This window comes from Salvelinus namaycush, chromosome 28 (assembly GCF_016432855.1).
Source record: "Salvelinus namaycush isolate Seneca chromosome 28, SaNama_1.0, whole genome shotgun sequence".
Classification (NCBI taxonomy): domain Eukaryota; kingdom Metazoa; phylum Chordata; class Actinopteri; order Salmoniformes; family Salmonidae; genus Salvelinus; species Salvelinus namaycush.
In genome coordinates, this window is record NC_052334.1 from 20,909,588 (window position 1) to 20,933,101 (window position 23,514).

At 42.2% G+C, this 23,514-nt stretch overlaps 1 pseudogene; it reads right to left on the reverse strand.

The window, feature by feature from the left end:
• Nucleotides 1-1,439: 1,439 nt before the first annotated feature.
• On the reverse strand, nt 1,440-21,206 carry LOC120023256 (annotated as a pseudogene).
• Between the last annotated feature and the right edge of the window lie 2,308 nt (nt 21,207-23,514).

Consider the following 23,514-nt stretch of genomic DNA (forward strand, 5'->3'; position numbering starts at 1 on the left):
TTATACATCTCACTCTGCAGCAACCAACAATGGAGACTAGAAGGCATAGCTTAAACTTTCTTTAGACATCTAATATTTGGATTACATTTGTATGTCATACTCCACTCACGATGAGCTGGGCAAAGTAAAATGAGTTTAACAATTCTAGGTGGGACTAGTGAGGGTAGAGGGTCAAGCACCAAACAGGCGGGAAGGAAGAGCAAGGGAGGCAGACAGTGCCTAAAGCCTCATGGTTTGAGGCCCCAGGCAGCAGTTATTTAAGGAGGGGGTGGGGGTGAATTTCACAGCACCTCCTCCCATTTCAAAAGGGCCAGGGAAGGAGACAGCAGGGCCAGCCATGTGTGAACCAGGGGGATGAGAGGTCAAACGGAGAAAGCTGCTTCCAAGAATTGGGGCTCCATGTTCTCAGGACTTGTCTTCACCTTTTTTTCCTCTTCCCTCCTTTCTTTTTTAATCTGTCTGGACTAGAGTGAAATAGTGGTGGTTTAATATCCACAAAAAGTGTTATGTCATACCAAGGAAGTAAAATATATTTGTGAAGCCATTTAGAGTTGTTGGACATGCCAGTGGATGGACATGTATTTTCGGATGCTAATCATTATAAATGGTACGTCAGTTAATAAAATACAACTTTCCCCATACAACTGAGACCTTGTGTCCAACTGTTGGACTTATTTGTGGATAGCTTTTTCCAACATAGAACTGCATCCCCAGATATCATAAGGCCACTATAAGAACATAGCACAGACCAGGGAGCTATACGTTTAGTATAAATCTTTTATGTGTCAAGCACGGAGCATAATACAGACATGTTCAGTCTGCACTACAGGAAAATTAGGATTGTGAAGTAAAAAAGAACACAGTGAATGTCAGGAGCTTCTCACGGACACACACGTCAAAAAACATGTTTTTACTTTGTCATTATGGGGTAGTGTGTGTATAGATGGGTGAGAAGAAAACACAATTGAATAAATGTTGAATTCAGGCTGTAACAAAATGTGGAATAAGTCAAGGGGTATGAATACTTTCTGAAGGCACACACAAAAGTGCACATACGTGGATGCACAAACTGCATACACCACACAATCAAAACATTTTGCAATCAATAGATAATACACATTGTATCCTTTCATAGCAGCTCCACCAATATATCTTCATAACTGTGTTACAGGACAGGTCACAATCGATCAGCTCACTTTTGCATCACACCCCACACCCTCTCGACTCCCAGACGGTAACAAAGTGTCATTCTGCCACAAATTAAGTTGAGAAATGGCTGTGAGCAGCTGCACAAAAGACATGATTCAAACAGACTGAATCATTTGACTTTGGGATTCTTAATCGCAGTAGTGTCACAGAGTAGTTCCACTACCTCTGCCTCTACCTCAGTAGTGCCCCTGCCTCTACTCCCACCCCCCCCCTCTAAATCCACCTCTACTCCCACCTCTGCCTCTAAATCCCCCTCTACAGGTGTCCTGCGGACCTCCTCAGCTTCTTCCTCTCCTCGTGGTGATCACGCTCTGCCTGCTGCTGCCGCTGTTGCTGCTCCGACTGAAGGAGATCATTGAGAAAGGACAGGAAGAGAGGGAGGCAGAGAAAGAGATACTTTTCATTGGAGTATGATTAGGCGACCTTGTGCAAAAAAATAATAGCTTTTCTATTGTCAAATCTGTAATCAACATTGACCTTGGCACTGCTTCCTCCAGCTCACGCTGTAGTCCAGGGGATTTACCCAACAGACCCTCATCAGTCTCTCTGCACGTGCGGGAGCCTTACCCAAACCTAGCTTGGCCTTGCACCATCAGTGTCCCGTGCAAAACCAATGGTATTGTTTTTTAAAACTGCAATATCCATGCAACTTATTGATAATTGAAGCATGTTTCAAAGGGTGCTGATACAAGATAGAAATACAAGACACAAGAGTGAGTCACTGACTGATTTGGGAGCTCAACCTTTATCTGGGGTTATAACACAAAGCCTAAACAGTCAAAAATGATCATGATCAAAACACAGCATTTCCTGTGACATTGGTCCTCTTCTGCATGCACCATTACAGATTATACACAGTGACTACACTGCAGTGTCAACTTTAACCGGTACTTTCGTATTTTGTGTAAACATCTACGTTTGGGAGAACAGACTGATGGAGGTAAAATGTCAATGACAAGCTCTATTTGTTACTGTTACTGAACCCAGGATCAGCAGAAATCCAGATTAGTAGTCAGTAGTCAAATGGAAAGTTGACCTCACCAACCCACAGTCACCCACACACTCACGTTCCTCATGAATCATTCTGACTGAATGGACTACAAGTGAGAAGAAAATGAAAAGGACTCTGGATAAAAGAGACTGCTCCATTTGAAAAGACAGGACTGTGAATGCAGCATTTGTTGCATGCAAATCACACATTGTGTTGAAATGCAGTACCTAGAAAGCCTGTTTCCTATACTGCTTTCACATAGGATTCCCGGTATTCTGCCTGTAAATAAATTGGGCAATGTTTCTTTCAAACAGCCCTATTTTACTTCTTTCTTGTCGGTATTCACTTTTTATATAGCCATTGCCGGGAAGGAGCAAGAGACATTAAACTTTGACCTGGTTGTTGTAGTCAGTTTAAATTCAGACCCTCCACTGCTTTAATTTCTTCACACTCACAACAGTAGAGCGGGCGGCCGGAGAAAGCAGAGCAAGGTGGGTGGAAAGGACGGAACAGGCAGAGCAGTGACTGTATGCTTGCATGACAGTCCATATCTCCAATCATCTTTGCTGATAGCGATGGGTTTCCATAAGTGGAGGAATTGGTCTAATTTAGTATGTATGGTAAAGCTTCAACCCTTAGCTACCTCTTCCAATTCAAAAGAGCCAAAATGCGTCAGAGGATAACCCGCCAGCCCGGCTTCAGTTGGGTCATTATAATTAAAAACGATGCATTCTAAAATAAATCACCCACATGCCTCGCATGCTTGCCTTTGGTGAGTTTAGGCCATAAGTTAGCAGTTTGCCTACTTGTATTTGGATACTCAAAACTTTGTCAGATATGTTCTGGTAGGCTAAGTATATGAGCTGGCTAGACAAAGAAATACATTATTAATTAGTTAATGCAGGTCCTAAGAAACATAAGACTAATACAATACATTTTTTAAAGAATTTAATAGCATATTTTGAGTTGAATTATGTTACTGGTCAGTGCAGCCCATGGCTACACAGACCATTGTCTGAATTGTGGGTGTCCCTGGCTCCCCAGTGGGTGGGCCTATGCTCTCCCAGGCCAACCCATGGCTGCGCCCCTGCCCAGTCATGTGAAACCCATAGATTAGGGCCTAATGAATTTCTTTCAATTGACTGATTTCCTTATATGAACTAACTCAGTAAAAATCTTTGAAATTGTTGGATGTTGCATTCGTATTTTTGTTCATTAGAGGATCAAAGGTCAAAGAGGGGTAGAGTGGATAAAGTAAAAATAAATAAAAGGCATTTATGCCAACAACAACAATTTATGCCAACAATTTTTGTAATTGCCCTGAAATCTTTGCAAATTGTAAGTGTTGAGAGTGGGGTACACTACAACTACTGTTCTACTATTTACCATTTAGTCTTACTTCACTCTAAAATATTTGCTTTTTAATGAGTTTGAAGCACAAGAACCAAGTAGAGGGTGTTTTACATAATGGGAGGTAACCCTTGGGACACCCTTCCCTTCCTATATTTGACCCGTGTCCTCATTTGTCCTGCTGCATGTGTCCACCTGTCAATACAGTGATGGATGTGACAGCCTCTCTCAGGCTGTGACCAAGGCAGGCCATACGTTTCTGTCTGCTGCAGAGAACACAGCACAGTCAGACACCTTAAGACACAGTCACGTGTTTCCCTGCTAATCATTGTAATGGCAAAAAAAATAACTGACTATATACCATGTCCATGTGAGGGTTGATTATTTGTGCTGATTGACAGTAACAATGTGAAAATGCTTGGCATTTGATGCAATCACTGTAGTACTACTCCATGCTTGCTTTGGATTGTGTGCTGTGACGTTCCGTGGCATCTATTCAAAATGTTATGGTTCAGAGGTTGTTCCTAGAGACTAGAGCATCGCCAGAAGCTCACTGGATCCCGTCCCTCCTCATATATGAGGCGCCGCTGCTCCCTGACCTCGTCCACCCAGCTCTTTTCGTCATCAGAACTCTCGTCTGAGCTGCCACGCCCTCCTGGCTCCTCCTCTTCTTGGTCTGCCTCAGTCTTCAGAGAGGAAGGTGGTGACATTGTAGAATTAGAATGGGTAGAAAGTTTGTTTACATTGAAAGCCACAATCCATATTCGGTGTAGGCTATGATTTAAAAGCGTATCTATCAAACTTCAGTAGGGGTAGTATTGCTAGCTAGTCTTGTTACCTTTTCAGAGTCTGTGGTTTGCTTGGCTAGCAACCGCAGCTTCTTCCTCCTCTTCTGCCCCACTTTGGACACGATGGGGTTGAGCATGCGAAACTCCTCACTCTGCTCCTCCACTTGGTAGTCTGGGTTCTCAAACATCACCTGGAAACGCTCGTTGCTAAGGATGCTGGGTAGAGCCTGGCAGAGAGAGGATTTGATTAACAGCTTAGGCAGCTGACATTCGCTAGATGATCATATTTGAGATATGTAACTAACAAAATAATGGAAACACAAGTAAATATGGGATACAAAGTATATTGAAAGCAGGTGCTTTCACACAGGAATGGTTCCTGAGAATATTAAGCAATTAACATCCCATCATGTTTAGAGTCATGTATAAAAATGCTGGGCAGGCCATTATTTTGGATACCATGGCTATGCCCCCATAAGATGACAATGGTCCCAGGCACGAGTGGTCACTGAGTTTGAGGAGCATGAAAACGATGTAAACCTTATGCCATGGCCATCTCAGTCACCAGATCTCAACCAAATTGAACACTTACAGGAGATTCTCAGTCTCAGCTTGAGACTGAGTTTTCCAGCACCATCAACAAAAGACCAAATCATGGAATTTCTTGTGAAAGAATGGTGTCACATCCCTCCAATAGAGTTCCAGACACCTGTAGAATCTATGCCAAGATACATTGAGGCTGTTCTGGTGCCCAACACCCTATTAAGACACTTTATGTTGGTGTTTCCTTTATTTTGGCAGTTACATGTACATGTCAGTTCCCTCTACATTACCTTAGAACCTAAAATATATAAACACCGCCTTCAGCTCTGAAAAGACCAGTATAGGGCAGTCCCCAAAAGAAAAAATAAATCTTGGTCGACCAAGAGTCGTCTGTTCTTTCGACCAATCAATTGGTCTACATTTGTTAGTAGTATTTTTCCCTATATAAACACACCCAATGTGTTTTAAACCCCCTAGAGTCAATGTCCGCGCATAATAAAATAAAACACCATAAAAATCTGTCAGTTTAAGCTAGCAATATCTGCTAGAGCTAAAGAGCTAAAGCGGTGTTTGGTGGACTTTGTGACATCCCAAAATGTGTCTGTAGCGTCCGAACGGTTTGGCCTACAAACTATTATGACCCTTCTATGGTACAAACTATTACGACCCTTCTATGGTAAGACGATACTCTCGAACACGACTGTGTTCGCCGTTTTGCTCTCGTCTGAAATCGATACAGCCGATCTGACAACTTCTGTCTGTAGCGTCCGAACAGTTTGGGCTACACACTAATATGACCTCTCCGTGAAAAAGTGAGACTCTCACGAACACATACGTCAGTTAATTTTGCTATTGCCAACTATGTAAAAATAGCCTACATAAAGCCAAAAAATTAAAACATTGCAGCCTGCAGGTAGAAAATATCCAGATAAAAATAAATATCCTATAAATCACATTGGCTATGCATGGCCTGTCTGCAAGGAACTTGAAACATTGTATCAACTTGGTTGGCCTGAAGCTCTTGCTAGCAAACTTGCAACATTGTATAAAATATTTTGGCCACTCAGTTTCCCACCAGTGAGCTCCAGACAGACACAGCTGTAGGCTATTCCGCAAGGGATAAGAAGTAATCAGGTAGGCTTATTTTATTACGTTTCCACCGGATCAGAGCATGACATTTTTTTCACCTTTCACGTCAAGTGGTTATTGAAAGAGAGCTGTAAAGATTTTTTTTTAAATAGGCTATGTTGAGGAACTATTGTCATTCTCAATGGACTTAGTTATTAACTTGCTGTTTGAAGTGTAGAAAATATTACTTTTGAGAAGCGCCACAGTTCTCGTGAGTTAAGACAATCAGAAATACTATCAGATCCCCAAATGGGCATATTTAAATGCCTACATTTGCATGCAGGCAAGGTAGCCTAGGCCTACTTCTATGTATAATCAGGTGTGCGTCCTTACTCAACATTGACAGGAGATTTATATTTTTAAAAAACGAAAAAAAAAAAACTTGTTCCTCACAAGTGTAGCCCGCAAACAACGTGTCTACTCCGACAATAAGAACAGTAAAAGACTGTAATAAATATATTGAATGAAATAACAGAAATTACCATAACCTAGCAAACATTGTAGATTAGAAATTATGGGAATTAACAGTAAATGGTGATACTACTGGTGTGCCGTCCCCGTAGCCTCCACAATGAATTAGTCCACTGAAACAGGAGTGAATCAGACAGGCGTCTTGTGTGCCATAAAAAAATATACACATATTTGTAACTGCTCGACAAAGAAAAATATTGGTCGACCAACAACCTATCGACCAAACAATCGACCAGTCGACTAAATGGGGTCAGCCCTAGACCAGTAGCATGTGAAACCCGAGTGTGTGTGCAGGTGTATTTGCTCCTACCTTCTTCCTGGCAGACAGTTCCTCCTCGTTGTCTCCCTCCTCCATCAGTTTGAGAGCCAGCTCTTTGTTCACCTTGGGCAGCTTCTGTCTCAGCAACACAGAACATTCATACAACACAACACACAATATATTAGCTATATACACACTTCTTAGATAACATCGTCTGTATCACCATGTCCTTCAATTAATCAATAAAATGTGCACTACATGAAAATTACTATGTGAACATCTCATTCCAAAATCATGGCCATTATTATGGAGTTGGTCCCCCCTTTGCTGCTATTATTCTAAAATTGATTCAATTGTTTTTTCCCCCTCATCAATCTACACACAACACTTCATAATGAACATGATGGTCACTCTGACAGAGATCTAGATTTCTTCTGTGGAGATGAGAACCTTCCAGAAGGACATTCATCTCTGCAGCACTCCACCAATCAGGCCTTTACGGTAGAGTGGCCAAACGGAAGCCACTCCTCAGTAAAAGGCACATGACTGCCTGCTTGGAGTCTCAGACCATGAGAAACAAGATTCTCTGTTCTGATGAAACCAAGATTGAACTCTTTGACCTGAATGCCAAGCGTCACATCGAGAGAAAACCTGGCACTGTCCCTACGTGAAGCATGGTGGTGGCAACATCCTGCTGTGGGGATTTCTTCAGCGGCAGGGACTGGGAGACTAGTCAGGATAGAGGGAAAGATGAACGGAGTAAGGTACAGAGAGATCCTTGATGAAAACCTGCTCCAGAGTGCTCAGGACCTCAGACTGGGGTGAAGGTTCACCTTTCAACAGGACAACGACCCTAAGCACACAACCAAGAAAACTCAGGAGTAGCTTCAGGACAAGTCTCTGAATGTCCTTGAGTGTCCCAGCCAGAGCCCGGACTTGAACCCGATCTAACATCTTTGGAGACCTGAAAAAAGCTGTTCAGCGACACTCGCCATCAAACCTGATAGCGCTTGAGAGGATCTGCAGAGGAGAATGGGAAAAAGGCCCCAAATATAGGTGTGCCAAGCTTGTAGCGTATGAATACTTTCCGAATGCACTGTAACAGCCTCCACTCTTCTGGAAAGGATTCCACTAGATGTTGGAACATTGCTGCGGGTACATGGTTCCATTCAGCCACAAGAGCATTAGTGAGGTTGAGCGATTAGGCCTGGCTCACAGTCGGCATTCCAATTCATCCCAAAGGTGTTTGATGGGGTTGAGGTCAGGGCTCTGTGCAGACCAGTCAAGTTCTTCCACACTGATCTCGACAAACCATTTCTGTATGGGCCTCACATTGTGCACAGGGGAATTGTTATGCTGAAACAGGAAAGGGCCCTCCCCAAATTGTTGCACCAAAGCGTGATTCATCACTCCAAAGAACGTGTTTCCACTACTCCATAGTCCAATGGCGGCGAGCTTTACACCACTCCAACCGACACTTGGCATTGCGCATTGGTGATCTTAGGCTTGTGTGCAGCTGCTCGGTCATGGAAACCCATTTCATGAAGCTCCCAATGAACAGTTATTGTGCTGACGTTGCTTCCAGAGGCAGTTTGGAACTCTGTAGTGAGTGTTGCAACCGAGGACAGACGGTCTCGTTCTGTGAGCTTGTGTGGCCTACCACTTCGCGGCTGAGCCGTTGTTGTTCCTAGACGTTTCCACTTCACAATAACAGCACTTACAGTTGAGCGGGGTAGCTCTAGCAGGGCAGAAATTTGACAAACTGATTTGTTGGAAAAGGGGCATCCTATGACGGTGCTACGTTGAAAGTCACTGAGCTCTTCAGTACGGGACATTCTAATGCCAATGTTTGTCTATGGAGATTGCATTGCTGTGAGCTCAATTTTACACAACTATCAGCAACGGGTGTGGCTGAAATAGACAAATGCACTCATTTGAAGGGGTGTCCACATACTTTTGGTGATGTCATGTATTTTTGAAAAGCCTTTTTACATCCTTGTCTGTCTGAATGTATTATATTTTTAACAGTGACAGAGTATGATATCCCACCTTGATTTGTATTCTCTGCGCCCTGGACTCCTATCTTTTGGCGAATCTTGTCCTTGCGGTACTCATCGTAGGCAAATGGATTGGCCATGGTCTTCACCTGGACAAGTCACACAAAACGTATTTAGACACACAACTCTAACATCGACAATCAACTAGGAATATGCAGTTATACACACACAAATAAGAAGACAAACACACACCCTACCTTATGGTACAGTCTGATGTCCATGAAGAAGCCATGCATGTAGGCCCGCAGTAGAGAAGATCCCACCAGGTCAGACAGACCTATAGTTGAACACAGGGCAGGTAGCATTATAGATTGTAGTGACATTAATCATACATATTTCCTGAATGAAATTCATTAAAATATTTGTACTCTTTCAAATTGGCTGACATGCCAAGGACAGTAAGGCTGAGTAATTAACTTTGTGAAGCAGCCTGTTTGAATGTGCTGGAAGAAAATGACATGACTGTAGACAACTATTTTTTGCCCTGAGGCTGTGTGACATCAAGGCTGGTTGCTCCCATTTAAACTGACACATTCAGGACAGTGGGGAACAGAGGGTAGGCCTATAAGTGGCGATTAAAATCTTAAGCTTTAACTTCATATAACAGATTTTAATTTTAACTGCTTTGTCCAAGCTCACGTCTTTCAACAGGACCGTAGTGATAGCTTGTTTAATTTTTCTGTCAAAATAGGCCTTTCTGCTAACATAGCTATTTGGTAAGAAACCTTTTGAGAGTTTAGATAAAGTTGTGTAACATCAGTCTCCAGACACCATTCCTTCAGCACTGAATAAACTTGTTAGTGACTGCCATGAGGCTTTTTGGTCCCTGTAAGATCACTTTAGTTCAGGAATGTGTGGTAGTTGTGGCACACAAGGACTGTGTGTGTGTGGTAACCAGATAGAAACCCTCTTTCCCCAGAAATCTTACTCTATACGCCCCGCTGCCGGTCTGTTACATAACAAGGACACATTTCACAGTTGCAGTGAACTGAACTCCCCTCCCCCCTAGGTCCCTCTCCCCCCTCCCATCTACTCCACCCTTATCTCTCCTTCCCTCCCCAATAACCGCCTTTCTCCTCCATGTCATTTGATCTCTTTAGTGCTGACCCAAGCATTCCTCTGTTCTTTCAACCCACTCTGTTCTCCGCCCCTTCCTCTTTCCCTATCCCTCCCATCTCTTAATTTCTCTCTCCATTCCGCCAGTGTTTCCCTTTTAGGCGGGACGGGTAAGCCTGGAGTGTATTCATTATGCCGATTCTGTTGCAAAACGTTTCTTAAACGGAAGCAAACGGAATGGTGGGGTGGACCTAAATAAACTTTTGTTTTAGTTGCAAAAATGTGTATACCCCTGACCTAGCAGTGTTGCCCCAACCTGCCTAAATACAAATACAAAATGGCCTCCACTGAATGAAAAGTGTAGTGTACACAGCCCTGGAAGGTTCCTTAGGAACTTTAGGCCAAAAATAACTTGAATGCTCCATTCCAATTCAAGGCCCCAAACCTCTATGTAATAGGTACTTGTATTTCTGTAGATTTGAGAGGAACAAATAGATAATAGCTGATACGTAATATGCCAATAGCTCTACCTCCACCCCCCTCTCACCCAGGTTCTCCAGGTCCTTGCGGGTGACAAACTTGTAATCATCGTAGGTGGTACTCTCAGGGCTCTCCTCCAGCTCCTCTGTCAGGTTGTCCAGGAAAGAGCATCAGCGAGGAGCAGGCCCCAGTGCCTACACAGGGACAACATGTAGGGGAGGAAGGAGAGACAAGAACAAGGGATGAAGTGAAGGAGGGACAAGGAATGAAGAACGAGGAAGATTCATGGAACATTTGAACAATTCTAATTCAATATATTTCTACTGCTCTTGAGGGCTGGTAAGGGAGGTAGGTGTTGGCAACGTTCCTATGGCTAGGTGTAGTTTCTTGCACCTATCCAATCCTCTAAGGGCTCTGAGGATGAATCGACAAGGATTGCCTGCGTTACCAGATTGGAATCACCCCTTTACTTAAGATAATTGAATGCTACTGGGTTCAATCCGAACTGACTTCTGTTTGTCTATAAAATCAGAGCTCAAAGTCTACGGAATGTCCACTTTGCTGGATTGAATCCCTGAGCTGACAAGGTAAAAATATGTTGTTCTGCCCCTGAGCAAGACAGTTAACCTTTACTTAACACCCATCCCGGATCCGGGAGCATCCTCATCAGTAAAAGCTGACTAGCATAGCCTAGCACCACAAGTAAATAATAGCATATAAATATCATAAAATCACAAGTCCAATACAGCAAATGAAAGATAAACATCTTGTGAATCCAGCCATCATTTCCGATTTTTAAAATGTTTTACAGCGAAAACACAATATGTATTTATATTAGCTAACCACAATAGCCAAAGACTCAACCGCATATTTTCACCATGTTTCTACCGCATAGGTAGCTATCACAAAACCGACCAAATAGAGATATAATTAGTCACTAACCAAGAAACAACTTCATCAGATGACAGTCTTATAACATGTTATACAATAAATGTATGTTTTGTTCGAAAATGTGCATATTTGAGGTATAAATCATAGTTTTACATTGCAGCTACCATCACAAATATCACCAAAGCAGCCAGAATAATTACAGAGAGCAACGTGAAATACCTAAATACTCATCATAAAACATTTATGAAAAATACATGGTGTACAGCAAATGAAAGATAAACATCTTGTGAATCCAGCCAATATTTCAAATTTTTTAAGTGTTTTACAGCGAAAACACAATATAGCATTATATTAGCTTACCACAATAGCCAAACACACAACCGCATTTATTCACCGCATAGATAGCATTCGCAAAAACCAGCAAAAGATATAAAATTAAATCACTAACCTTGACCAACTTCATCAGATGACAGTCTTATAACATCAGGTTATACAATACACTTATGTTTTGTTCGAAAATGTGCATATTTAGAGCTGCAAACCGTGGTTATACATTGTGAATATGTAGCATCGATTCACCAGAATGTCCGGAGCTATTTTGGACATTCACCTAATCTGACCAAAGAACTCATCATAAACTTTACATAAAAATACTTGTTGTATGGCAAATGAAAGATACACTGGTTCTTAATGCAACCGCCGTGTTAGATTTTTTAAAATAACTTTACCATAACAAACAGCTTGCGTTATTGCGAGACAGCGCCCGCCAAAATGGCAGAGAATAGGAATCAACATTTTCCACAGAAATACGAAATAACATCATAAATTGTTCTTACTTTTGCTGCGCTTCCATCAGAATCTTGTACAAGGAGTCCTAGGTCCAGAATAAATCGTTGTTTGGTTTTAGAATGTCCTTTTCTCCTGTCGAATTAGCAACCTTAGCTAGCCATGTGGCGCGAACATGCCCATCTTCTCTTGATGCAAAGAACGGAAAATTCCAAAAGTCCCAATAAACGTTGAATAAACTGATACAACTCGGTTGAAAAAAACTACTTTATGATGTTATTATCACATGTATCAAATAAAATCAGAGCCGGAGATATCCGCCGTGTATACCGAACGCTTTTCAGAAGCCAATGTCGACGTACTTCGCGCACCAGAGAAGACAAAGAAATTTCCAGACCTGTCACTCCAAAAGCTCTTATTCGGCCTCAGATCAAGCTAGACACCCCATTCCACCTTCCACTGCCTGTTGACATGTAGTGGAAGGCGTATGAAGTGCATGCATATCGATAAATATTAGGCAATTGAATAGGCAGGCCCTGAAACAGAGCCTCGTTTTCAGATTTTTCACTTCCTATCTGGAAGTTTGCTGCAAAATGAGTTCTGTTTTACTCACAGATATAATTCAAACAGTTTTAGAAACTTGAGTGTTTTCTATCCAATAGTAATAATAATATGCATATTGTACGATCTAGAATAGAGTACGAGGCAGTTTAATTTGGGCACGATTTTCCCCAAAGTGAAAACAGCACCCCCCTATTGACAAGAAGTTTTAACACACTGTTCCCCGGGCGCTGAAGACGTGGATGCCGATTATGGCAGCCCCCCGCACCTCTCTGATTCAGAGGGGTTGGGTTAAATGCGAGACACATTTCAGTTGAATAACTGACTAGGTATCCCCCCGTTCCCTCAGTGTAATCATTGACGAGCCAATGGCTAATGTTAACTTCCAAACAATTCCCTACTGTTCTATAGGCAGCTAGGGAGGCATGCGTTGAAGGCCTTTGCACACCACTCGAATTAAAAATCAACTCTCAGGAACTGGAATCATAAACCAAACAAGTTGACAACTTTGTGTTGGTTACCATTGATGTTCATAGCACACAACTTTGTGTGATATTTGGGGTTACCTGAGTGCATACCCGAGTGAAAAATGTAACTATTTATTCAGGGCAGTTTGAGCACTGCTATATCAATGTTTAATATCGGCCGCTGAAGTATTCTAAAACTCCCAATAGCAAAAAATATAACGCCTTTGCCGTTAACAGATAAACACAATATTTCCTAAGTTCAGTATTAGCTCTCTTTAGGCCCAAACACACGCTAGTTAAGACCTTGTTGTTCTGTAGCTCAACACCACAGTGATCTAATCAGTGGTTGATGAATGGGACAGTACTTAGAAACTAATCATGTGTCAGGGTCGACACATCTTTCAAAGCAGACTACTTTACAGTACACACACAATCTTACTAAACAGAGACTACTTTACAGTACACACATCTTCCTAAACAGAGACAACTTTAAAGTGTACACACGCTTTTCCTAGAAGAACTGAAAAGCTGGTATAGGGGTAGGCACAAGACGACCTGTTGCTGAAGAACATGCACAACCCAACAAGGGCACTTTCTAGGTGAAACCAGGTGGGCAGCTTTCTACGAATAGTGCCCTTGGTTTAGCTTTTTTGCAGACCATAGAAAACCAGCCAAACCAAACAAATGAATGTCTCAAACACTAAAGCCCTCAAATAGAGATCGTCCTTTCGTGCCTTCTCTATACTGCCTTGGTCTGTTTGGTTTCAATTCCCACCCTGGAGTAAATCCATCTCATGGAAAGATTTGACTTTCAAACCAAACCTGCGGCACACTGAGATATGCAAAACTAGCCTGAGGGAGTGTGAGGATTGTAGAACTCACAGTGATGTAGAACGTATTCATCTTGGGGTCTTCATTGCCAGTAAAGAGCATACCTGTGACGTTAAAAGAGAAGAAAAAAAGCGTGAGATAAGCTAACGATATAGACAGATCATTTTCAGATACTGAAGTTAGCAAAGTAATAAACTAAGAAAGTGGAACTGTACAAAGGCGTCTGCTGGTTTTGTTTGACTCCAGTTAAAAACCCTAACTGCATGTACATGCAGAAAGCAAAGCCCACTTAAGCATAGGATGACAGTAGTACGTTTGCAGGCAGACTAGACAGGGACAAGTAGACAACAGCAAAAGAACCAAAAAGTCTTGCTGGGTTTTAAAATGTATGTTACCATTACTGACAAAAGCCTGGCTTGTACCATATCTTCACCTGACCACAAATCATTCATAAATGGTTCTGGGAATTTGCTAAAAATGTGAAATTACAGTGATTATATCCTGAATTAATAAAGCAGACAATGGGCCTTTTTGAGCAGCTCCATTCTTTGTTTATTACTTTGCTAACTCTAGTATGTGAAAAATAATGTAAGCATGCTTTAACAAAATCAAGAGAGCCCTGCGTGAGGGCCCCCGCCAACCCAGAGGACTGACTGAACTCTCTCTCTGAGGCTGACATGAGTCATGTTTTTAAACGGGCCAACACTTGCAAGGCCGCAGGGCCAGATGGTATTCCAGGGTGTGTACTCAGGGCATGCGCAGACCATCTGGCAGGTGTCTTCAAGGACATTTTCAACCTCTCATTGTCCCAGTCTGTAATCCCAACATGTTTCAAGATGACTTCCATCATTCCTGTCCTCAAGAACTCTAAGACATCCTGCCACAATGACTACCGCTATGTAGCACTCACATCTGTAATCATTAAGTGCTTTGAAAGGCTGGCCATGGCACACATCAACTTCATCCTTCAACCTTCTCTCAACATCAGCAAGGCCGCAGTGAAGCCAGTCAAGAGCTTCAAGATCTTCTGTATCCACATCACTGAGGACTTATCATGGTCCTCTCACACCAGCACAGTCCCTCAGGAGGCTGAAACGATTTGGCATGGCCCCTCAGATCCTTAGGAACTTTTACAGCTGCTGCATCGAGAGCATCCTGATTGGTCATATCACCGTCTGGTATGGCAACTGCACCACCCTCGACCCGAAGTCCCTACAGAGGGTGGTGAGGACGACGCAGCGCATCACTGTGGGTGAGCTCCCAGCCATCCAGGACATACATGCCAGGCGGTGTCTGAGAAAGGCCTGAAAAATTGCCAAAGACTCCAGCCACCCGATACATGGAGGGTTCTCCATGCTCCAGTCCGACAGACAGTACCGGTGAATCAAGGCTTAGACCAACAGACTCCTAAACAGCTTCTATCCCCTGGCCATAAAAATCGCTAACAACTACTGCACCGCCTCACACCAACACTTCTGCTAAAACTATTATTGATTACTACCACTACGCTGCTGTTTACTGATTACCATTAGTATCTATTTATCCTGCTACTGGTTACTATTACTGAGTGTACAAGATATTAGGAACAGCTTTCTAATATTGAGTTGCACCCCCTTTTGCCATCAGAACAGCCTCAATTCTTTGGGGCATTGACTCTACAAGGTGACGAAAGCATTCCACAGGGATGCTGGCCCATGTTGACTCCAATGCTTCCCCCAATTGTGCCAAGTCGGCTGGATGTCCTTTGGGTTGTGGACCATTCTTGATATACACAGGAAACTGTTGAGCGTGAAAAACTCAGCAGCGTTGCATTTCTTGACACACTCAAACCGGTGCGCCTGGCACCTACGACCATACCAAATTCAAAGGCACTTCAATCTTTTGTCTTGCTCATTCACCCTCAATGGCACACATACACAATCCATGTCTCAATTGTCACAAGGCTTAAAAATCCTTCTTTAACCTGTCTCCTCCCCTTCATCTACCTGATTGAAGTGGATTTAACAAGTGACAACAAAAAGGATCATAGCTTTCACCTGGTCAATCATGAAAAGAGCAGGTGTTCCTAATGTTTTGTACACTCAGTGTAGGTCACACACTGAATCAAACAGATGTCTGTACATGTGCATAGCCCTGAGGGAGGGAGGGTTACTGGAAAGAAGAGGGAGGTAGGTAGGACAGTATAGTGGGAAGAGATGGCCTAGATGCCAATAGCCTAAAATGGCCTCCTTTCCTCTCCTTCATGGCCAGTTATGAGTGAGAGAACACATGGGAAGCGCTAGGTGCCTCAAGTTGAGTAGTAACTGGCAGAGCACTCCGGACGCTTCAAGTTTCCTTTTGGTAGCCGCGCCAACCCCCAACAACACGTTTCACGTTTTGTGTGACTAATTAGTGGAACATCCTCCATTCCTATTCGTTCCCTTTCCCAATTAATGAATAGTTGTAACACCCCATTGACACACTTCCACACCCCCCCTACACACTCGTCCCCAAATGAATAACACTGGAACTTCAGAGACTGTTTAGAGCAAGAGGGTGGGGTTAACAAAATAAATATTTGGTAATTTCACACAAACATCTCATGCCAGGAGCACCTGAATTGGAGACAATGCGTGCCCATCATGGGATGGTTGGGAAAGAGGCACGGGCGTAGACAAAACTTAAATGGCATGTGTGTCTGCAACGGAAATACCAAAGAGATGAGGTGTGTGTGTGATCTCTGTGATGAAGTCACGCATGGAGAGAATGTACATGCCAAAAAGAACTGAAGCAGGATTGTAATAAATTGGGGCTGAATAAGGGATCATAAACTTTACCTGGATTCACCTAGTCAGTCTATGTCATGGAAAGAGCAGATGTTCCTAATGTTTTGTACACACTAGTGGTAATATATACCATAAATATTGATATATTCCTGCTACCAGTCACTTTCCAGCCCTGTTTACATGTATATCACACCTACACTCTCACACACACCCACCACTTATGCTGCTGCCATACTGTTGACTATTTATCCTGCTACCAGTCACTTTCTCCTAATACCCGCCTATATGTACATCTCTACCTCAAATACTCCAGTATCCTTGCACATTTGTTATTGTCACTGACCCTGTATATAGTTTCCCATCTAATGTTTCGTGTTTTCTTTATTATATATACACATACATCTTTTATTAGTGATACTATTTTGATATTGATTATTCACTGCTGGGTAGAGCATGCAAGTTAAGCATTTCACTATACTTGTGACAATAAAACATGAACTTGAATGAGCGTCTTAAACAGTTTAACTCAAGTGCTCAGTAAAGATTGATGTAATTAGACATAATTGCTGGTAGAGAAGCTGTCAGTGGACAGTGTGGCAGTCTTACTTAAAAAGCACAGTCCAAGCCCTCTTTACAGTAGCACAGGGGAAAGCAACTAAATTCAGCCGTAGGACGATTTTTGTTGGAGCGAATGGTTGGGGGTACTGAAAAAAATTTGTACACTGCAAATTGACCATAACTAAGCCCAAAAAGGGATTGTTCTTTTCAAATACAATCATTTCAAAACTTGATCACATTGAGATACAATCACTTGTATTTTTTTTTTGAAGGGGGCTTGGGACACACACCTGGAAACAGATTTCCAAATTTTTCCCGAATTCATGGTGATTTTACAGTTTTTTGTAACATAAAACTAAATCACTTGTGGGCTGTTTCTGTTGCCGACCCTGCAGGAGTGTTAAGGACTTGTTGATGAGGTCAATGGGCACCATCTAGTGGTAGTTGAGCATACTGGTAAATGACTACCCAAGAAAATAACAAGAGTGTCTGTTGGCCAACCCTCAGAGATAAACTTGGTACAGAAGCAATGTTTAATGTATCTAGCTCATTGCTAATAGAATGTATCTGGTGATCTCACCAGAATCAGGGTAGATGCACACATCACTGATGTTAGTCTGGGGCTCAATGGAGGAGAACACTTTCCCCTAGGGTGAAACAGACCAGAGGTATGGTTAGAATATCAATTCTAGCACTGTGATAGTTGATGAAGGACAGACCACTAATTAACTAAGTGTCCAATGACAAACACATTTTTACTATCAAAAATGCAAAGCTATTTCCCCAATATTACCACAACATTTATTGTAAATACTTAAAGCTGGAATGTAACACTTTTTGGGCAACCTGACCAAATTCACATAGAAATTTGAGTTATAGATCCTTCTAAGAAAGTCTAAGAAGCAGTAGATCTGTTTTATGTGCGCCATTTTTACGTTTATTTTTGTGCCTTTTATTTTCGGTTTTGTACACCAGTTTCAAACATCGGAAAATAAAAAATGTTTGGTTATGGAAAATATATATCACAGCGGTTTAGACTGTACAATGATTCTCTACACTATACATTTCTTGTTTGTCACAAACTGAAATTAGGCGACCATTAGAATTTTAGCATACCAGGAAATGCAGGTGGGATTTCTGCATATTGCACATTTAATTCAAAGTGAGTTTGGAATAGCGCAGTTGGCAATACTTTCTAAACCAGCATAAATCATCTTTGCTGTTTTTGGAACATCCAAACAATAAAAACACTTAGGTTTTCAAATGTCCAATATGTCAAAATGTCTAGTTTTAAAAAAACAATCACATATTTTTTGCAACATTCATAAACATTTACCGTGTCTTTGTTCCAGATCTTGATGATCTTGGAGTCTGTGGTCAGAACCAGGTCTAGGTGGTCCTGAAAGTTGACAGACTTGATAGGAAGGCCGTAGTAATGGTATTTAACCAGCAGGGGGTGACTGGCGCGCAGGTCGTAGAGGAGGACCTACAGTACCCGGCAGACCGATCTTCAATAGGGAAACTTGTGGGGAGGACTACAGTTAGGCAATAAGTCAAATTCAACATCTATTCCAGAGTTTTCCGCAATATCCCAGCTATTACGACACCATCATTGTAAAAGTTCATACCTGACCAGTGCTGGTTCCCACAGCCATGGTGAGAGAGCCGTTAAACTTGAGTGTGTTGACCGACGGCAAGCCCTCCACTCTAAAGACAAACACATTCACATTATGGATTAGAACAATGGTGTTTTTCTAGATGCATCTAACTGTTCATGTTCTAGTGGTGTACTTACTTTGTTCCCTCTGTGACACTGCTCAGGGCACAGTCTAGCATCCCCACCCGACTTCGTACACGAGGGTCCCAGCATTCCACTTTCCTTAACCACCGACAACACAGGGAACACAATTAGACACACACAGGCACACACACTCAAAATGTTCAATCCATTAACTCTTTGCGGCACATAGGCTCCACCCACCTCCGCGGTTCCTGAGGCCAACACTTGATGGACAGGGTTGATGTCACACACATTGTGCTCCCTGTCAGTCATAGAAAGGGCAAAACGAGACATGATCACACTACATGCATACTGCCGAATCTTGTAATGACTGTGTTTACAGTATTGTATTTTAATGTACAGCTGCATTCACAAATAAAGTATTGTACATGTATACTTACACAGCATCTGTCTAAAGGGAGTTGAGGAACCTGCCTTGCTCCAGATTGAGTCTGAATATCTCTGAGCTGAGACACGAAAAAGGTCCGTCTTACTGTAGTGTCAACAGTAACACAACTCCAACTTGTCAAGTTGAAGCCAAGTCTAATGATACATAGGAAATCAAGACAGTGAATGATCCAGCTTCTTTTGGCTTTTAACCCTTACCTTGCCCCCAACAAAGTACAGGTCGCAGGAGGGGTAGTGGTAAGCAAAGTCCCTACCAAACTTGGGAATACGCGTCTTGTAGTAGTGTCCATGCTGCGAGTGGAACTCCACGTACCGGTTACAGTGGAGAAACACCAGCTACACACACACACACAATATCAGGTCACATTTATTTATTGAAAAAATAAAAGTTAAGGTAACCCACACTGCAGGAAACAACCAAGGAAATCTGTCTTACCTTCGAGTAGTTGTCGGACAGAATATCAAAGGCCACAACTGTGAAGGGGAAAAAACACTTTGAGAACTAGCTACAAGAAAAAAATAACATCTACAACATCGGCAAAGACTGTTGCACAATGCAAAAGCTGTATTTATTGGTGTCCATCACAGCATGGCAATTGTTGGGTGTGTGTTTACTGAGAATATGTGCCTGACTGTACCCTAGTTAAATATTAAATGTGAGACATGTGAACGCTGCGTGTAACACATCCGGTGTCAGGATAAATAAAAAGCAAGGTCTGCTAACTTTCTTTAATTATGTTTAATTACCGCAAACAATGAATGGCAAATGCAATTTTCGGGTTCGCTGTATCACCGCGCAGGGTTCACAGGGAACTAGCAGGAAGTACGTAAACAGCTGTTCTTATACCGTGATGACGTAGTTTCAACGCGTCTGTTGGCCTATCACAGTAGAGGCGGGGCGTGGTTTAGACTTTGCCCCGCCTTTGCTGGCCCTCGGATTTGTCCAAGCCCCTTGGCGCGTTCCTTTTGTCCACATCTGGTTGCTGGGTAGATTAGATCCGTCTTGTGTCTGTCGATTCTACACTGAAACAGTTCCTAATATGGTATTGTCCAGTATTCTAACCTCCTGGTTGGTCTAGAGAGATGCACCCCTCCCCTCTCCAGACTGTCCACAGCTTTTATGGCCTGTGTTGGTCAGTCCTTACATCTACACACACACCCCCCTCTGTATTGTTTGTGTGTGTAACAAAACAATATTCATCTTCAACCAATATGCTAACAGCCTATAGTGCATAAACATAAATCCTAACAGACACCATCACTGAGATAGCTGGATCCTCTTCTTATGGACCAGCCACTCACTTCACAACAAAAGGAGGGACGGATACTTGCAGGGATTCCCATAGCACATCGAAGTTCCAGAGGACCATAAAAGCAAAATAGTTTTTTTTTTTTATGCAACTAGTGGGTCTATCACTTACCGTCTGAATCCAGACAGCGCTCAAACTTCAAGGACAACTGATACATGTCATAGCATCGGATTCTGGGTTTTGTATGTGCCTGAAAGGATGTTAAAAGAAGTTGACAAATCCATACATAACAGTAATTACTTATAATACTGTCTACTCTAGTGATATATGCCAAATTTAATCTGAACGTGACAGCAAGCCAAATGCTCACCTGCTGCTAGAATGAACTGCCCATCCCTTGACACTTTGATAGAGGTGCACACTGTGGGCATTTCAAAGTCCTGGATGAGCTCGATCCTGCGTTGGATGTCTGAGAAAAAGCAGTTAGGGAGGTGAGGCGTGAAATAATAGCCTGGCCACTTTGCCAGCACACAAACACCTGTAAGCCATTAGTTAGTAAAGGAATACTCACCAACATCTTTATTTTGCAAGGCCCGTTTCTTGAGAGCCACTGGGAAACAAATATTGAGACGTGTGCTATCACATACTGTGGTTATTAGAAGCTACTGCATACTCTGACCTCAAACACAATTTTACAGCAATATATAAACTTGCTTGATGACCTGGATGCAGCGTTAACCAGCTGCCTGACTGGCTAGTTGCTTAGCATGCCTTTGCTTCAAGTGCGCAATAACTAATGAAAAAAGGACCTAACTACAAAATGTAATTGGTTATCAATTGGTGATCAAATAATATTAGCAGTAGCTAACTTGCTTGCTTTTTATTGTAAGTTAGCTTGCTAAACTAACAAGAAAACTAGCTAGCTAACATTAGCTATTCATGCAACCGTGTTATAAATCAAGTTATACATCTTCACACTGGATATCTGCATTGTCGAGGCTGTCAAATACACTTTCCACTCATAACACCAATGTACAATATTTGTAAATTCTGAATATTAGTAAATATTCATGCCCCACGTTGCTACAAACAACAGGACGCGTTGGTCTGTACTTTTAGGTCCGTGTGGAAACGTGGACGCCACACCACAAAACAACAGATGGTGTTCGCATTGATTTCTGTAAAGAAAGTCTGTAGGTTTTGTTTTTGGATGTTATATCAAATTAAGAATATTGATAGCGCAAACGAACACACTTAAGCATGGTAATACAATCCTCCTGATAATCATTTTACATTCTAGTCATTTAGCAGACGAACTTACAGGAACAATTAGTGTTAACTTCCTTGCTCAAGGGCACAAGAACAGATTTTTCATCTAGTCGGCTCGGGGATTCGAACCAGCTAAATAATTAAACTCTACTGTACTGTACCATACTATACTGTAATGGTCACTCACACATTCACCTACAAGCAGCCTGGTCTCATAGACTAGACGTAACATAGTAAATGTCCATCCTGGACACTTAAATTAGTATGAAATGTTATGTTTGGTATGGTTACATAAGACAGATGGTTACTTAACCAAAAATACAGTGTTAAGAAAAATATTTACTAAATAAACAAAAGTTTAAAAAAATAAAAGCGCAACAGTAAAATAACAATAATGAGGCTATTGTGGGTACCGGTACTGAGTCAATGCGTGGGGGTAGTCGAGGTAGTTTGTACATGTAGGTAGGGGTAAAGTGACTATGCATAGATAGTAAACAGCGAGTAGCAGCAGTGTAAAAACAAAGGGGGTTGGGTCAATGCAAATAGTCCGGGTGGCCATTTGACTGGGGGTAGAAGCTGTTAAACCTCTTAAGGATCCGCCCCTTTTTTAAATTTTCGCCTAAAATGACATACCCAAATCTAACTGCCTGTAGCTCAGGCCCTGAAGCAAGGATATGCATATTCTTGGTACCATTTGAAAGGAAACACTTTGAAGTTTGTGGAAATGTGAAAGGAATGTAGGAGAATATAACACAAAAGATCTGGTAAAAGATAATACAAAGAAAAAATAACTGTTCTTTTGTAATTTTTGTTGTACCATCTTTGAAATGTAAGAGAAAGGCCATAATGTATTATTAGATTTTGGCCACTAGATGGCAGCAGTGTATGTGCAAAGTTTTAGACTGATCCAATGAACCATTGTATTTCTGCTCAAATGTGCCTGATTTGTTTATTAATAACTTTTCGTGTTCAAAATTGTGCACTCTCCTCAAACAACAGCATGGTATTCATTCACTGTAATAGCTACTGTAAATTGGACAGTGCCGTAAGATTAACAAGAATTTAAGCTTTCTGCCAATATCAGATATGTCTATGTCCTGGGAAATGTTCTTGTTACCTACAACCTCATGCTAATCGCATTAGCCCACGTTAGCTCAACCGTCCCGTGGAAGGGACACCGGTCCCGAAGAAGTTGGAGTCTTTTGGATCAAGACTTGGTGCTCCGGTACCGCTTGTTGTGCGGTTGCAGCGAGAACAGCCTATGACTTGGGTGACTGGAATCTTTGGCAATTTTTGGGTCCTTCCTGTTACACCGCCTAGTATATAGGTCCTGGATGGCAGGAAGCTTGGCCCCAGTGATGTACTGGGCTGTACGCACTACCCTCTGTAGTTCCTTACGGTCAGATGCCGAGCAGTTGCCATACCAGGCGGTGATGCAAAAAGTCAGGATGCTCTCGATGGTGCACCTGTAGAACTTTTTGAGGATCTGGGAACCAATGTCAAATCTTTTCAGTCTCCTGAGGGGGAAAAGGCGTTGTCGTGCCTTCTTCACAACTTTCTTGGTGTGTTTGGACCATGATAGTTTGTTGTTGATGTGGACAACCAATGAACTTGAA